This window comes from Pituophis catenifer, unplaced genomic scaffold (assembly GCF_029215685.1).
Source record: "Pituophis catenifer annectens isolate HBS135680 unplaced genomic scaffold, rPitCat1.0.hap2 SCAF_4, whole genome shotgun sequence".
NCBI classification, from domain to species: domain Eukaryota; kingdom Metazoa; phylum Chordata; class Lepidosauria; order Squamata; family Colubridae; genus Pituophis; species Pituophis catenifer.
Window position 1 is genome coordinate 66,242,182 of NW_027256884.1, and position 17,981 is coordinate 66,260,162.

The following is a 17,981-nucleotide window of genomic DNA, read 5'->3' on the forward strand; positions in this document are numbered from 1 at the left end:
AATTTATAGTCCATATAATATCTTCTTTGAGGTCTTTCCACTGGATTGGTAGAACCAACATCCATAATAGGGTAACATAGCTTGCTGGTGCAACAGTTTATTCAGAGTCTTCAATCATATCTGCCCCCATCAGTAGTAAATATCTTCTTATATATATAAAGGTAAAAACAACCACCTGAGTGACATTATAATTATATTCCAAATAGTAATAATTGTGGGTTTCATCAGGATTATTGATTCCCATCATCGTAGTGGGTAACAACCCGATCTTCTGCATGCCCCAGCATAATTCTCTTGCCTTGTGATTCAAGATAATTATAATATGTTTATCAACACAAAAAGAAATTCCAAAGTGGATAATTCAAATCCATCAGTTTAAGGCTCTTTTCACGTTCCCAGATTACGGCCATGCAGAGATCTGCCACAATCCTCAGGATGATATTAACCAATACGTCGCCTCTTCTATGTTTAGACATAATCATTCATATTTTAAAGTCACTGGCTTCACTGTTGCTTGATTTAGAAATTTCTATTTTTATGCAACCTATTTCTTTTTTTTCTTTTCTTTTTGTGGGTTTGGTTTCCATCCTGGTTTCCTTTCTACAAATTGTGTATCATCTGGTCGGTTTTCATTCTGCTTTGTAGATTGGTCTTGTTGGTTTTGTTTTTGTGTCTCATGTTTCTTTTTCATCCCTTGTGTATCCCCTAATTGATTTCCATGCTTGTCCTTGCCTTGATAAGTCATCACATTAAGGTTAGATGCCACTTCTCTCAAATTTGTAGATAGTCCAGCTGGGGTGTCCGATAAATCCAAAGGCAATTCATCTGGTACAGTCTCTATAATTCGATATTTTACCTTTATTTCCAGCTCCTTCTGCTTATCCTGTATTATACCTGAAGATGTTAAGTTCATTTTCAACCTATTTTGATAAAATTCTTCCGCTCTTTCAACAGTATTTAGCTGGTATCTTTCTCCTTGATATCTGAATATAATACCAACTGGGGCGTCCCACCTAAATGGGATATTTCTCTTTTTTAACTCATTCACCAGAAAACCAAATTTCTTCCTTTCCATTAGTATCTTAGGTGGGAGTTCCTTGTAAATCCAAATCTTTCTTCCATACAATTGCAAATTAGAATTGAAGGAATTTTGCACGATATTATTCCTAATTTCTTTATCTGTAAAATAAATCACCACATCTCTAGGCAGTTGCCTTTGCTTGGCAATCCAGGAGTTTATTCGATAAATTCTGTCAATCCTACAAAACACTTCCTCAGGTTGAACCTTTAGAATCCCAGCTAGAATTTCAGAAGATATTTTCCTTAAATCATCTCTGTTATTTTCCTGCAAACCTCTTAATCTTATCGCATATTCTGTGAAGTTATATTGTACCATTAGAATCTCTTTTTCAATCTTCTGTTGCAAATTTTCTACATTACCAGACTTTTGATCAGCATCCATTTTAGGTTTTTCTTCTAAGCTATTATCCTGAGTGTTTATCAAATCATTTTCAATTTTTTGAGTTCTATTGTCCAATTTATCTTGAATTTCTTCCATTTTAGACTCTAGTAAATTAGTATTTGTGTCCAACTGTATCATAAATTCTGAAAAACCATTAGCCACTTTTGAGAATTTTTTCTCCAAAAAATCAAACTTAGATTTCACCAATTCTTTAATTTCCTGCTTAAATTTTTCAAGTTGCTGATTCACAATCTCCTCCCTTCTTTCAATCTCCTCTAAGAGAAATTCTATTATATTAAAATCAGGTTTCTGAGACTGAAGAGTTAAAACTTGTTCCTTTAAATTGTTGGTGGGGGAATCCCCCCCCCTACTTGTTTATCTGACTTTGTAAGTCTCAATGCCATGTTTCCGCCCAGGCAGGCTTTGTTAAAAAAAAAAAACAAGAAAAAAAGACTTCTTTCCAATCAACAACAATATCAAGTCTCCAGGGGAAAAAGAGAGAAAAAGACACAGGAGCGAAGTTTTGTCTACAAATGTAGCCAGTGGTATTTATTCCGCTACATTGTAATAATAGAAAACAGAAGGACTTTCCCTTTCAGCCTCTCCTCCAGCCGCGGCAGACGCCATTTTAAAAGGCTTTTTTTCCTCTTTCTTTTCCTCCTTTCTCTTAAGTAATTTTTAAAAGATAAGTAAAATACTTGCGGTTCAGTATTACAGGTCCAGCTCACATTTTCTTTGAGTAATCTGTTAAATTTGCAGGCTTGCTTTTGGCGCCTGGCTCTGCATTAGCAGAGGTCTCCCAAAGCCCGGAGCAGCGGCTGGGGATATGGGGCATCTCATCCGCTCTGTCCCAAAAGTAAAGGAAAAACTTTTGGGACTCCGCAGAGAGTTCTACCCACCCCTGCCGGCTCTATCTCCGTTTCCTCATGGAAACGGAGTTTTTTCGAGCCGCCATTCCGTTGTGAAGGCGGCTCTGACAGGCAGTGGAAGCTGACGATCCCAAAGGAACGTCTGGCAGCGACGAGCAGCAAACCGGAAGTCGATTATACAAAATATTCTTAAAAGGAAGATAAAATGTACTCTACTGTTGTTTTTATTGGGTATAACTGTGGACTGTACAGCTATAGAGACTAATCTGATTTTGAACTTAACAACTGCAGCCAGACTTTTGGTGGCGCAATATTGGAAGAAGGAAGAACTACCTACTATTGAAGAATGGACATTAAAAGTAGCTAATTTGGCGGAGATGGCTAAAATCTCTGCATATTTGAAGGATCGTTCGAATGAAAGATATGTACTGGAATGGAGAAGATGGATTGACTATATACAAAACAAATATGGGACTAAAAAGTTGCATATAGTTTATGAATGAAATATTTAGATGATTTTTCTTTTTACTTTGATATTTTGGTACCTATGGGGGAGTTAAAGAGTAAGGGGGAGTTAAGAGTCTATAGTTAGTTTGTTTATGTTAGATTATGTTTGTTAAATGCAATACCCTGTATTTTGCTCTGGGAAGTCGGTGGGGTGGGTGGGGGAGGGAGAAGGGAATGGGTGGGGGGAGGAGGGGGGGAAATTTGTTTGTAAAACATTTTAAAACTTTTCAATAAAAAAAAAAAGGCATTCTTGAGCCAGTCGACCATGCCTGCTGGGAAACGCCGATCGTGACAGTTATCAAGGTGGATGGGTCTATCCGCATTTGCGCGGACTACCGGGCAAATGGAACGAGGACTACCGAGCCTGATGGAACGGCTGCTCCACAGAATCCCCAGGGTCATGCCTTATTTTGATGATGTGCTGGCATCAGGCAATTCCAGTCTTCAGGCAATTCCAACACTCTGGTCTCAAAGTAAAGAAAATGAAATGCCACATTGCGGTGCCCCAAGTGGAATTCTTGGGATTCCTGATTGATGGTACAGGAATACATCCTATGGCGGCGAAGGCGAAGGCGATCCTAGATGCACTCCCACCTCACAGTAAGTTTGAACTCCAGTCATTCCTGGGACTCTTGAACTTCTATGCAATTTTTCTCTCTCACAAGGCTTCTGTGGCCGAGCCCCTGCACTGCCTACTGGATCGAGGGGTGCCCTGGGTGTGGAGTGCCAAAGTGGCTGCTGCTTTTTGCGGCTGTCAAACGTCTCCTGGTCTCCAACTCAATTCTCACACAGTATTGTGAGAATTTGCCGCTAGTACTAGCATGTGATGCATCCCCGTATGGGGTGGGTGCTGTCCTCAGCCACAGGTTTCCAAATGTGTTAGAAGCCCCTGTAGTGGTTTTTTCCAGAACCTTGGCGCAAGCCAAGAGGAACTACTCCCAATTGGACAAAGAGGCATTGGCACTAGTGGCCGGTGTTAGAAGGTTCCATGACTACCTCTATGGCCGACCTTTTGTCCTCATCACCAACCATAAACCTCTGCTAGGACTATTGGCTGGCGACTGACAAACCCCACCAATCCTGTCTCCCAGGATGACCCGTTGGTCAGTTGTCCTATCCGCCTATAGCTACACCCTGATCCACCTTCTGGGGAAGAATCTGGCCCACGTGGATGCGCTCAGCTGTTGCCCTCTGGACATCTTATTGTGTGACCCTGCACCAGCGTTGGCTGTTTTTCTGATTGACAGCTCACCGTTTCCTGTGATGGCTGCTGACATTGCTCGATCTTTGGTGCGAGACCAGCAATCTCCAGAGTCTTGGACTGGGTGATGAGGGGTTGGCCCCAGGGACCCTTTAGGCCTGAGCTGCAGCCTTACACCGTGAAGAAACTGGAGCTGTCGGCTCAAGGGGGGCATCTACTGTGGGGGCACTGGGTGGTGGTTCCACTCCCTCTCAGGAACTCCATCCTGGCCACATTGCATACAGGCCACCCAGGCATAGTAAGGATGAAGGTCCTGGATAGGAGTTATCTGTGGTGGCCTAACCGAGATAGGGACATCACAGAATGGGTATCCACCTGCCAGAAGTGCCAGGAGTCTAGACCTATGCCGCCTAAAGCACAAGCCCGGGAATGGGAGGAACCGAGGGCTTCTTGGTCCCGCATACCTATTGATTTTGCGGGGCTATTCCGTGGGCAGGTATTCCTAGTGATAGCGGATGCCTACTCAAAGTGAGTAAAGATCGTATTAATGCACTCTACCACTTCTGAAATGGTAATCAAAGCCCTCCGGAAAGTATTTGCTATGCATGGATTGCCCGACCTGTTACTGTCAGACAATGGGCCCTAATTAACAGCTACCACATTTGAAGTATTCCTAGCCAGGTTGGGAATTAGACATTGCCTAATTTCCCATTCCATCCGGACAGTAACGGATTTGCGGAACAGGCTGTCAGGCCGCCAAAGAGGCATTCTGAAAAATGGGCCGAAGGTGGGCGTGGCCGGCATCAGGCAATACGGTGTGGATTCTGGAGCTCCAGGAAAGCACCAATATCCTAGCCAATTTTGGGGATCCCTAGGGATCATAGCTGTCTTGTGGAGACAGCAAAGAAAGAAGACGCTGGCTGGCATGGATAGGGAATGAGCAAGTTCCCTGAAGTGCCGGCATTAGTCTTCGACCTGTCGGCGAAGGAAGGCAGCCATTAAGGAGCTGTCACAAGCCAGAATGGCCATAATCAGAAAGAGGGAATGTCGGAGCGGTAATTGAATGGAGTATTGTTGCCGGGTGAGTAATTAGCCAACTCACAGGTAAAGAAAAAAACTTTTAACAGCTTGAAAGAAATCCCAGCGGAAATTGGTGGCTAATTAGCACTGGGGAATTTAAGCGGAGAGAGAGAAAAAAAGAACTTTAAAATCAAACCTAAAGCCCTAAAAGGACTCTTCCACCTGGATTTATAATTGGATTTGGAAAAAATAAGACTAAGACAAGGAAAAAGGAGACAGAAAATTTTTTTTTTAAACAATAAAGGATTTAATTTGGAAAAGAGAAAATAAGCATTTGTTCTTGTGGATTATAAAATGGAGATTTTGGACTTCCGGTTGGCACTGCGGGGATCCAGACAGGGAAATAGCGGGCTCTTCGGAGCCCCGCGAAAACCCCGCCTGCCAAGCCCCCGCCAGCAGGTCTTCAGACCTCCCCTGTCCTGTAGGGACAGGGGGCATGGAAAGGGACCCCTCGGTCAGCCGAAAGGAACGGGCAGGTTCCTCGGGGCTGGAGGCTTGCCCTCTGCGCTGGTGGCGGCAAAGCGGCAGCCATGGTGGCTGCCCTGAAACCGCAGCAACCAGGACACAAGAATGCGCAGGAGGAGAGGAGGAGAAGCGGAGAACAGAGCCGGGAGTTTGTTTGCCGGTTGAGTGACCATCAGCCCAGGCGGTAACTGCCCATGGACTCTGGATTAAGATGAGCCTTAACAGCGGCTGTGAACTATTGGGGCATGAAGGCAAAAGACCGGTTGGAGAACAATGTGAAATAATAATTTTTTAAGAAATGGCTGCATTACAGTGTTGGATATGTTTTTGTTTTTGTTTTTGTATGGAAAAATGAGATTGGACTATGTTAGAGAGGGAAGAAGGAGAAGAGGAAATAACTATGCTTTTAAAAATAAAGAAAAAAAAAGACAAACGGAGGCAGAGAAAATGGCTGCTAATTGGCAAGTGAAAGTGACTGACTGCTTGTTACTGATTTACAGACTGCCTACTTGTTACATAAAGGGAGAAACTTTGTTACTTGTTTCTTTAAACTTGACTAATTTGGGGGGGGGAAAGAAAGACTCAGATTAAGAGAGCCTGATTCTGGATAGACAAATTTGTTTATTGGAGGATTTATTGAAGATCAGAAGGAAGAAATTAAATGGAACAATGGAAACTGAACTAACAGACATGGCAATAAGAGAAGGGTGTGGCAGCACAAGAAGGAAATGATGATACCATATATGGAATAGCCCAGAACTATTTTTTTTTTAAAAAAAAAAAGTTGGAACTTTGATGGTATTAAAATGGAGAAGAAATATATTTGGACAGATTGGAGAAAGGAATATTGGAACATACTATGTAACAAGACAACAAATTATTATATTTTGATTTAAATAGATATAATAGTTTTTGGGTAAATGAACAGAGTTAGAAGACATTTCTTTTTTTTTCTTATTATACCATCTCTCTCTATTTCCCTTTTCTGACTTTTTATTTGTTTTGGTTTTTCCTCTTTAAACTTTTTTTTAACCTACTTGATTTTCTTTTCTTTCTTTTTTCCTTTGTTTTGATATATTTCTATCCTCTTCCCTTTTCTTTTTTTTACTATTATTATTGCTGTATTATGATTATTGTCACTATTTTAAGGTAATTACATTATTATTGTCACTATTTCCCGTTTTCTATAATTATTATTACTTTTATATAAACATATAAATAACTTGATTAAGAAATGTTTGAAGGAAGAAGCATGAGTTTTGGATGTTCTAATGCCTTTTTGAATTTTAAATCTTTAACAAGTAATATTTATAGATTTAACAATCTGGAAGAAAATGTTTTTTCCTTTAAGGTGTTGGATGTTAAAAGAATTATTCATAGATTTAATAAGCATAGAAAAATGAATTTAAAATGGTTTAAAATGATGTTTGTATTGAAATATGAAATAAGCAAGTAACGGGAGAAAATTTTGGAGAAAATAAGAGATAAGATATTTGTTGAAATGTATTTCTCTCTCTCTCTCTTTTTTTTTAATTAGCAAAAGGTATGGAGGAGAATAGATTGAAAATACCATTGGTGATACACTTTGAAGTAATTTGAAGCTAAATAATTGAATAAGACACCTTGGAGTGGCAGAAAATATAAAGCAAGATTCTGGTGATCAGTGAAAGAAAAGCTGAGACCCAGTCTTACAAATAGGGAGTGGAGGAAGTATTGCTGGAAAGCAGCTGATTAAGATGTCAACCAGCTCAAAAATAAACCTAGAAGGAAGTGGAAGGGACATTATTGGAGAATAGTAATTGAACTGTGAACTAGTTAAATAAATAGAGAAAGGAATATTGGAAATTATAACTGGGAAATAGATATTTAAACCATGAATCAGTTAAACAGCTGGTCTAATAGAATTTGAGGATAAATTTGAAGTATTAAGGTCAAATATTTTGGAAGTAATAAAATATAGAAAGAAACGTTGATTTATTTCAAAATGATTTTAAGAGAGGAGGAAAATAATTTTTGTCAAGAATTGGATATCTGTTGTCATATAAGAGAGATAAAATATAGTTTTGAGGCAATGAGTTTTAGGATTGAGGAATATACTGTATATGAAATATTAATTGTTAAAATGATAAAGATTTAGAACGGTGTTTATTGTTTAGAATTTTGGGTGTTATAGTAGAATGAAAAATGTTTAGAATAAGAATTTTGTCTTTTTTTTTATTATTCTTTTTTTTTCTTCTTAAAGATTTTAAAATTTGGAACAAAATTGATTGAGGGAATGTGAATAATTGTACTTATTTTAAGCCGGACCAAACCCCTGCTCTAAAAAGATGTATTTTATGTTTTATGCTAAAAAAAATAAAAAAAAAATCGGGGAAAAAAATAAAATGGAGATTTTGTTGTCAGAAGACTAGTGAATTGGAGAAAGACATTTGTTGGTGGAAAGAGCGTGAGAGAGAGGCGTTGGAGTGCATATTTGTGCAGCTGAAGCAAGGTTAGAGACAAAGACTAGACTGTGTTGGCTCAAGTAAATATTTGAAGTGGACATTTTTTTTAAAAGAGACATTATATGGACTTTGAAACCTGAAGTATAAGAACAAGCTTAAAAATCCTAGCCTTTTAAAATTGAAAATATGGAGAAGTGGGAGGATGAATATGGGACACTAAGGGAGATATTTCAAAAAATAAGGGAAGCATTTAAGGGAAATAAGAAAGAGGATTGGTTAGATGGCAAAAAAAAAAAGAAAGAAAAGATGAATGAGAAGCAAGAGAAACTAGGAGATAATATTGAAAAGGAAATAATTGAAAAAAGATAAAGATGATTACACTGGGTTCAACAGTGATAGAATAAAAATGGATAAGGGAAAATACATCTCAAATATGAAGAGAAGAGAAATAAATGGGGAAAGATTGAGAATGAAAAGCAATAGAGTTAAAATTAAAAGAAAAAAGCTGAAGGGGAGAGATAAGATAAGGAAAAAGAAGAAGGTAAAAAAATGGGAGAAAGGGAGGGAAACATCAAGAAAGAGAACTGTGGAGAGACAAAAGAAAATGGTTAAGAGTCAGTGAAAATGTTAATTTGTCAATAAAGAGAAGGATGCTAGTTGTAGAAATTGTATGTGAAAATGCTGTTAAATGAAAAATAGAACAATGTAATATGAAAGAAAGAATGATATTGGAAGAAGCACTAAAAGGAAAGAATAAATTATAATATAAGAATTAATTGAAATTAAGATGGAAAATGGAAATTAAATGTAAAATTGAATGAAATTGAAATGCAAAAAATTATTTAAATAATATACTTGTAAGAAGTAAAGTAGAAAAAATATATTATTAAAAGTTAAAAGTCTAAGGAATGGAAGATTGTTTGAGTAAAGATTTAAAAGAAAAAATGGAATAAGATGAAATATACTGCTGATAATTAAAAAGATGAGGGGAAATTTCGAGAAATATACTTGATAAATGAAAGAAAGATCAGGGTTGCCTGGACTCCATAGTGGAATATATAAAATTGAAAATGAATACAGCAACAGAGAGAGATGAAGGAAGGAGAAGAGAGATGGAAGAGATAAGGAAGGAGAGAGAGGGAAGGAAGGAAGAGAAGGGAGGAAGGAAGGAAAGGGAAATTAGAGTAGGAGTGAGGGTAAGAGAGGGAGGAAGAGAGGAGGAGAAGGAGAAAGGATGGGGAAGTAGGTTATAGTCTCTCATAATAATTTTGAATTATTTTTTTCTTTTCTTCATTTCTATAACATATACTTCCTTCTTCATCTTGTAATTGATTAATTAATTGCTTCTCTTTTTCTTTTTGTATGCCAACCTGTCTACCTGGCTTATTTGCATTTTCAAAAAAATTCTGTTTGGCTGACCTTAATTTACATGCCAAAAATTCTTGTTCAATTAAATTTAATTCACGTTTTTTCAATTCCATTTGTTTTTTAATTTTATCGTTTTGTGGATTTTTTTGTAATTCCTTCTTTAATCTCTTATATTCCTCTTCCAATTTCTTTTGTGTTTGTCTTTTCTTTTTATTCTTTTTTCCCAAATATGTTATTGCCAGGCCTCTAATGTATGTTTTCATTGTATCCAATACTTTCTGAAATGATGTATCTTCCTTTTTGTTTATTTTGAAGAAAAACTTCAATTCTTTTTCCATAAATTGTTGAAATTCTTTTTCATTTAGAATTGTTTGATTCAAAGTCCATCTATACCTTTTTTCTTGTCCTTTCCATGTTATTATAATTGGATTGTGGTCTGCCCAAAGATTTGAGTCAATATTTATTCTCCAGCGCGCTGCTTGGAGAATCCAAAGCAAGGGTTATTCAACAGTCTAGCAGTCAGCACTGAGTGTTTGTGTCTTTAAATTTCTTCAGGCACGCCCCCTTTGCTTGTCTGAGCCTCAGTTTTTATTCACTCAGTCAGCCATAGAGACTTACTTTCTCATTCTGGTGAATAGACTCTTGTTTACTTTGCTTTGCATTCTCTTTCTTCGGGACTATATCTCTGCATTGGAATAAGGATTTTCCCTACCGTCTTTCCTCACTGCTACCTGGAGGGTGAGTCGTTCTGGGGCTCCAGGCCGACTGCCCTTATCGAGCTGTTGCCTTCACAGCTCTGTCCTGTCTAGGACATCTATTCGTTTGGCCCCTCTGACAGCTACTGGGGCACAGTGGAGTCGGATTCCTCCCTCGAGTGTGGCTACAGAGTCCCTGCCCTGCTCTCAGTGGCACACTCCCTCATCTTAAGCCTCCTGCCGCTTCCAGAGTCCCTGCCCTGCTCTCAGCGGCACATTCTTTGATTCAGAACCTTGGACGCTTTTCAGAGTCCCTGTTCTGCTCTCAGTGGCACACTCTTTACCTGCTGAGGTTTCTGAGGCACTGGGACCACTTTTGAGTGCTTGCGCACCTGTCTGCTGCCTGGAGTCACCGTATCAGCGCAAGTGAGGTGATTTTGCCTTTTGTGCCATTTTCGCCACTGCTGGGTCGCCATTATCAGCAGGAGTGCGTTTTTGAGCAACGGCCAGTTCTCTGCCTGGCAACAACTCGGTGCCTGCGCAGTCCACTCTCGGCACCTGCGCAGTCCGCTCCCGACGCCTGTCTGCCCAACAACAATCTGGTGATGGCGCGGTAGAGCTTCCGACATCTCCCTGCATAGCACAGACGCTGCTGTTGCGCACTAGTGACTCTGACTGAAATTGGACTATTTTACTCACTGTTGCTGCTCGAATTGACCGGCCCTGTCCAGCAATCCCGCCCCATTATCTGGCAGCATCCTCCCGCCTAGGGGCTTGAATAAGTGACAACGCTCGTAGACCTCACCTCAGCATCCTCATAGGGTCACCCTAAAGTCGGGCTGACTGGGTCGCTAACCCGAGCGCCACCCCATCCCACCATAAAAAAAAAAACACACAGCCTACCTATATCATCTTCCTATCTGCTGCTCAGCATGGCCGACTGCGACCTATCTTCAGATCTGGACCATAGCCATGGATCTCTGGAGGCTCTGGGGTCTCCAGGACCTGCAAAGAAAAAAACCAAGAAGTGGCCTAAGGATACTCCGGCCACCTCCAAACCATCATCAGCATGCTACAGTGACCGTTCATCAGCTGCGACCATGAGATAGGTAAAACCTTGGTCTGAACCATTGTCAGAATATAGTAGGCCTGAATTCTTAGCTCAAGAAATAATGTTCCTCATTGTCAGTTAGAAAAACTGCTGTATTAGCTAGAATGTATTTTTATCTTACCGACCCAGACAGATGCATCCTGTTATTCTTATATATGCTGTCTCAGATGTCACATGAAGATAACATATGATACTCCCTTTTTGTACCATCTCATCCCCAATGTCTGGAAGGAACGGTTTAGTTCCCTATCTTACCATATATGTCATGTATAACACCCCTGAATATGCCTACGTCTTCAATGGTATAAATATCTGCTTATGTAAACTCTTCGGGGTTCAGACATTTTTGCTTGCTTTGCTGTTTATTTGCTCTGCAAATAAACTTTCCTACAATGAAGAGCTTGACCTAGTCCTGTCTTTCGTACAACAGGAAGGACGCCGGCAGACGCCATAAGGCATTAGAGCGCCAATTTAATTTGGCACAGTAGAAGGCACATAAGTTGGCTTTACACACAGACACCTCAGTGGCTCACCCTGTCGCGTCCTCCACCTCCAGCTCCCAGGGGCACGCTCCTGTGGCTGTTTCTTCTCCAATGGCGGCAGTGGTGTCTACCCCCGCTGACCACTTGCACTGCCTGTCGGGTCCTGTGGCTTTGTCTCACCCCCGACCACCAGCTATATGTCCCCCTCCAGAGGCAATCTATACCCCCACAGCGGCGGGGCTCCGAGCTGTGGACCGTCATAACCTGTTATCTTGTGACATTGAGACACTCATTTCTCAGACTATTTCTAAGATCTTAGCGGCCAGTGGTCACCAACCGGTGCAGTACATGGAGATACCAGCGGCAACTCCTCCTCCTCCTCTTCCTCCTCCTCCTCCTCCTCCTCCACCACCACCACTACCACCACCCACTCAGCCTCAGGTCTATCATTATGACGGCCTGGCTGACCATGCTTCCTCTCTGCAGGAATATGGGCACACTGATGATTCCACATTAGAGGATGAGGACGTCCACAGAGACATGGAATTTTCTGATGATGAGTATCTACTACCAGATATACCAGCCTTTACGGGTCTCTTTAGGCCGTCTCTTTTTAAGTCGTTACTACACAAGGCGAAAACAAGCACTCATTTGGCCGCATCTGAGGGCCTTTCCGATCCACAAACCGCATCCCAACCACACAATGCTCTGTTTACTCTTCCCAAAACCGAACAAAGCTACATTCCGTGCCCACAACTTTTTATGGAAGTAGTTCAACGTTCCTGGACCCTGCTGAGTTTCTTACCGGCACCCACCGGACTCGACAAGAAACTATACTGTTCGGCTCCCTGCCTCCAGGACTTATTGACCTTACCGGCTGTTGACACTCCTGTGGCTAACTTAACATCGTCCTCATCGTTCCTGTCTCATGACATTGCTGACGGTCTCCAGACGGAAGATTGGAAGGCGGAGCTCACATTCCGCAAGATCCATAACGCTGCGGCTTGAGCGGTCAGAGCAGCAACCTCAGTGTCCTTTTTTAATAGGGCGACTCTCATTTGGCTGCGCCAACTCCAGAAGCAATTACCACTGGAGGACACGAGAGTCCACCAAGACATCAACAAGCTGGTAGTGGCGATGGAGTATTCTGCTGACGCTTCCCTTAATGCCGCCAAATTCGCATCTTGTGCTTTGGTCTCGACGGTAACATCTAGACGTCTTCTTTGGTTGAGACACTGGAGGGCGGATATGAAGTTGAAGTGGAGGCTTGCCTCGGCTCCGTACAAAGGGGCTTGCCTTTTCGGGAAGGCTTTGGACCCAATTTTGATCGAGGACAAAGATAAGTGTAAGATCATGCCTTCGTCATACCGGTGGACCGATCGCAAACTCTCCTTGTATAGCCATAGGTAGCCCTTTCGGGCTACCAGACAGTTCACTCAGGAATTCGACCGTTCCTCTGAGAGGTCCTCCTTCAGAGATCGCAACATGCGCCCAGCCCCAGTCAAGTGCCCATTCAGAGGTACGGGGATCCATGCCTTCCGGAGAGGCAAGTGACTCTCTCCATTAATTTCCCATTGGCGGACGCCTCCGACACTTTACGGCCCAATGGGAATCGTTAATGATGGATGCCTGGGTTCTACAGACGGTATGGCTGGGTTTAACCTTGGAGCTCCGATCCTGCCCCTGCACCAGGTTCATCCATTGCCCTGTATCGTCCAACCCAACCAAATGTCGTTTGATGGAAGTGGAGATACAACATCTTCTCGAGATTTGCGCCATAGAGCCGGTTCCCACAAAACACTGTGGGACCGGTTTTTATCCAATCTTTTTCCTAGTTCCAAAACATTCTGGTGGCTGCAGAGGAATTCTGGACCTCCAGGAATTGAACAAATTTGTACTTTATCATCAGTTCAAAATGCAATCCCTCAAGTCCGTCTTGGGATGCATTCGAGAAGGGGATTGGATGACTTCCATAGACCTCAAGGAGGCCTATCTTCACATCCCAATTCAAACATCACAACATCGTTTCCTCTGCCTCTCGTACAACCATCGTCATTTCCAATATAGGGCCATGCCCTTCGGACTTTTGTCCACCCCCAGGACATTTACAAAAATCCTGGCGGCTGTGGCGGCACATCTTCGACAGCTTCCTATCAGGGTCCTTTGTTATTTGGACGATGTCCTCATTCTATCGTCCTCGCAAGATCATGCTATGCGAGATCTGGATGTTGTATTCCAATGCCTGAGGCAACATGGCTTCTCATTGAACCTGCCGAAAAGCCACTTACGCCCCGCTACCCGGATTCTTCATCTGGGAACAATTATAGAGTCCATCAAGGGGCAAGTGTTTCTGTCTCCAGAATGTTGCCTCAGCATAACGTCCTTGATCTCTCAAATCCTCTCGCTGCAGTCCATTCCTCTCTTGCTCCTGTCTTGCCTGCTTGGGAAGATGATCTCATGCATTTCCATAGTTCCATGGGCACGGTTTCATGGCCGACAGCTCCAATGGTTCATGCTTCCGTACCAACGCTCCTGTTGCAGCAAATCCAACGCTCGGGTCTCACTACTGGCAGACGTTCGCCGATCCCTTCGCTGGTGGACCTCGTCGGCCCTGATGAAGGGCTGCATCTTCCAGGAGCCACATTGTCTCACGGTGACGACTGATGCCAGTCTGTTGGGATGGGGCGCCCACATGCATTCCCAAGTCGCTCAAGGCTGTTGGTCACCGGCAGATCGCCAGAACGACATCAACTGGCTGGAGCTCCGTGTGGTTCATCTTGCCCTGCGCCAATTTCAATCGTCGGTGGCGGGTCACCATGTGATGGTCCTGATGGACAATGTGACTACAAAGGCACATGTGAACCGTGAAGGGGGCACACGCTCAAGACCATTGATGGAGGTGGCAACTCGATGGCTGACCTGGGCGGAGACTCACCTTCTCTCCCTCCGGGCGCAGCACATCTCTGGGATGACGAATGTAACCGCAGATTGGTTGAGCAGGACGCAGCTCGACCACTCGGAGTGGCGTCTTCATCCGAACATCTTCCGTGAGCTATCCCAACACTTTGACCTGCTGGTCCTTCACCTTTTCACATGACGGGACAACACACAGCTTCCTCGATTTTTCGCACAATATCCTTGCCCCCACGCGGAGGGGATCAACGTCCTATCCATTCCCTGGCTTCTGGGGTTGCTCTACGCGTTTCCCCTGATACCACTTATTCCGAAACTCATCCGCAAGACCTTGGCAGAGAAGGCAAACGTCCTACTAATTGCCCCTCACTGGCCGCGCCAAGCCTGGTATGCGGACCTTCTGAATCTGTCTGTCGCCACTCCATGGCGAATTCCAGGGGACAGGATCTCTCTCAGCCAGGGGGTCATACTGCACCCAGAGCCTCAATGGCTGCAGTTGACCACCTGGCACTTGAGAGGATCCTCCTGAGATGGGACAACGTCTCAGGAAAGGCAATTTCTATGGTTCAAGCATCCGGACATCCGTCTACGTGCTGCATCTATAATGCCACCTGGTCCTCATTCTGTACATGGTGCTCTCGAGCCCATGTGGACCTTACCTCTGCATCCGTCTCTGAGATGCTAGACTTTCTTCAAGATGGACTGGACAAGGATCTTGCACCAAACACACTCCGTCGACAGGTGGCAGCCTTGACAACGGTTCTGTCGGCTAAGAACAATCTTCCACTCTCACATGACGCAAAGATTTGGTGGTTTCTGAGGGGAGCAGCGAACCTGAGCCCTCCGGTTGTCCACTGATACCCAACCTGGGACCTGCCTCTGGTCCTTCAGGTCCTTACGCAGCCCCCCTTTGAGCCATTGGGAGCCATCAGCTTACGCCAACTAACCTTGAAGACAGCTTTTTTGGTAGCAATTACCTCGGCCTGACGCATGTCAGAGCTGGCCGCCCTGTCTGTTCGGGAAGACCTCTGCGTTTTCTACCCCAACCGTGTGGTCCTCCGACTGGACCCGTCCTTCCTGCCCAAGGTTAATACCCTCTACCATTGTGAGCAGGAATTGGTTCTCCCGGACTTCTGCCCAGATCCGAGACACCCGGAGGAGGCCCATTGGCATGCGTTAGACAACCGTAGAGTCTTATGCAGATATATCCGGAGGACTCAACGTTTCCGTAAATCGGAAGCGCTGTTTGTTTCATTTCTACCCGCGACAATGGGTCGGAAGTGTCCTCGTCCACCATCGGGAGATGGCTGAAGGCCTGCATCTCTAAGGCGTACATGCTTCAGAATAAACTGGTCCCCGGTAGGATCTTGCCTCACTCTCCATGGAGCGCGTCCACCACGGCAGCTTGGGCGACTCAAGCCACTGTCTCTCACATTTGCAAGGCAGCCACATGGGCTTCGTTGACTACATTCATCCGTCCCTATAAAGTTGACTCGTTCACCTTGGTGGACGCCTCATTCGGAAGGCAAGTTCTGCAATCGGTGTGTTCTGTTTCAGTCATGTGTGAGCAGCCTTCCACCCTTCCTGTCTAGAACTTGCTTGGGTATATCCCTCGCTTTGGATTCTCCAAGCAGCGCGCTGGAGAATGGACGTTGCTTACCTGAACGTCCCTTCTAGGTGCGCTGCTGGAGAATCCAACCCACCTGGTCAGGCTGCTGGCCACCCTTGGGACTCCACATGTCTCCTTGAACTGTTTCTTCATGAACAAAAACTGAGGCTCAGATGAGCAAAGGGGGCGTGCCTGAAGAAATTTAAAGACACATACACTCAGTGCTGACTGCTAGACTATTGAATAACCCTCGCTTTGGATTCTCCAGCAGCATGCCTAGAAGGGATGTTCAGATAAGCAATGTCCGTTTCTTGTATATTGTCTATTAGATCTGTTGACATCCATATCATGTCTATCCTGGACCATGACAAGTGTCTATTTGAATAAAAGGTATATTGTTTTTCTTTCAAATGTCTATTTCTACATATATCTTGTATACTTAATTCCTCTATTATTGTGAAAGAAGTCTTTGGAAGTGTTTCTTATTTATTTTTGTCATTTTATAATCCAAATCAACATCAAGTACTGCATTAAAGTCATCCATTATGCATATATTTTCATATTCCAATTCTAATATTTTTCAGTGTAGCTTGCCATAAAATTCTTCTTGTTGGTTATTTGGAGCATATAACGCTATTAAGAGTATTTGTTTAAAGTTCATTCTTGCTTCCATCATCAATATCCTCCCTTCTTCATCTTCAAATATTAGTTTTATTATTCTTTTATGTATAATGCTACTCCTCTTTTGCTTTGTTGTATCAATGAAGTAAATAAAACTCCTAATTTTGAATATTCTAATAATTTTGTGTGTTGTTTTCTGATGTGTACTTTTTGTAAACATATGTCCATCTTTAATTTATTTAATTCCTTTAAAATTCTATTTCTTTTTTTAAAAATTGTTTTTATTCAATGTTTACATCTTTTAAATCTTACACTTTTACAGCTTTCCAATACCTACATTTTTAGTAATATCCAATTTATCTTTCAGCCAACTATATACATACACATTTTGTTTGTTACATACTTATTCATATAGTCAATACATTTTATATACATACTACACATTAAATATAACATTTCATTATAATATCTTCTCTTTTGCTATACACTATCCATTAATTTTAGATTCCTTTTCCAGCCAATCATACCATCTGTTCCATGTTTCATAATAAATTGTTTCCTCTCTGTCCTTAAATTCCATCATTAACTTATCTGCTTCTGCACACTCCAACACCCTTTTTATAATCATTGTGTTTGTTGGAGCATGTTGTTTCCAGTTTTGGGCTAATGAGATTCTAGTGGCCTATTTCTTTTTAATGCCAAGTTCAGCCTATTTACATTTATTGATACTGCTTTTATTTCTTCTTCCATGTTTTACTTATTACTAACTTTCGATCTTATCGCTCTTGTCTCTCTTTGTTCTTTTGCATCTTTTGCTCTTGCTCCTTCTCTCATTGCTCTTTCTTTCTGTTCTTTTGTTCTTTGTTCTTTCTCTTTTATGCTTGCCTCTTAATATCTGGTCCCTCTTGCTTCTGCCATTTTCCCATCTCCTAGTGGACCCCAATATTGCTCATAAAATGCTGTTGCTTTTTCAATGGGATTTAATCTATGTCTTTGTTCTTGCCATGTCACCAATATTCCTTCTGGGATTAACCACCTAAAACTCACTCCTTTTGTAATTAAAAGCTTTGTTAAGAAATGGTATTCTTTCCTCAAATCTCTAACTCTTCTGGGTATTTGTCTCAACACCACTATCTCTTTCTCTTTATATTTCA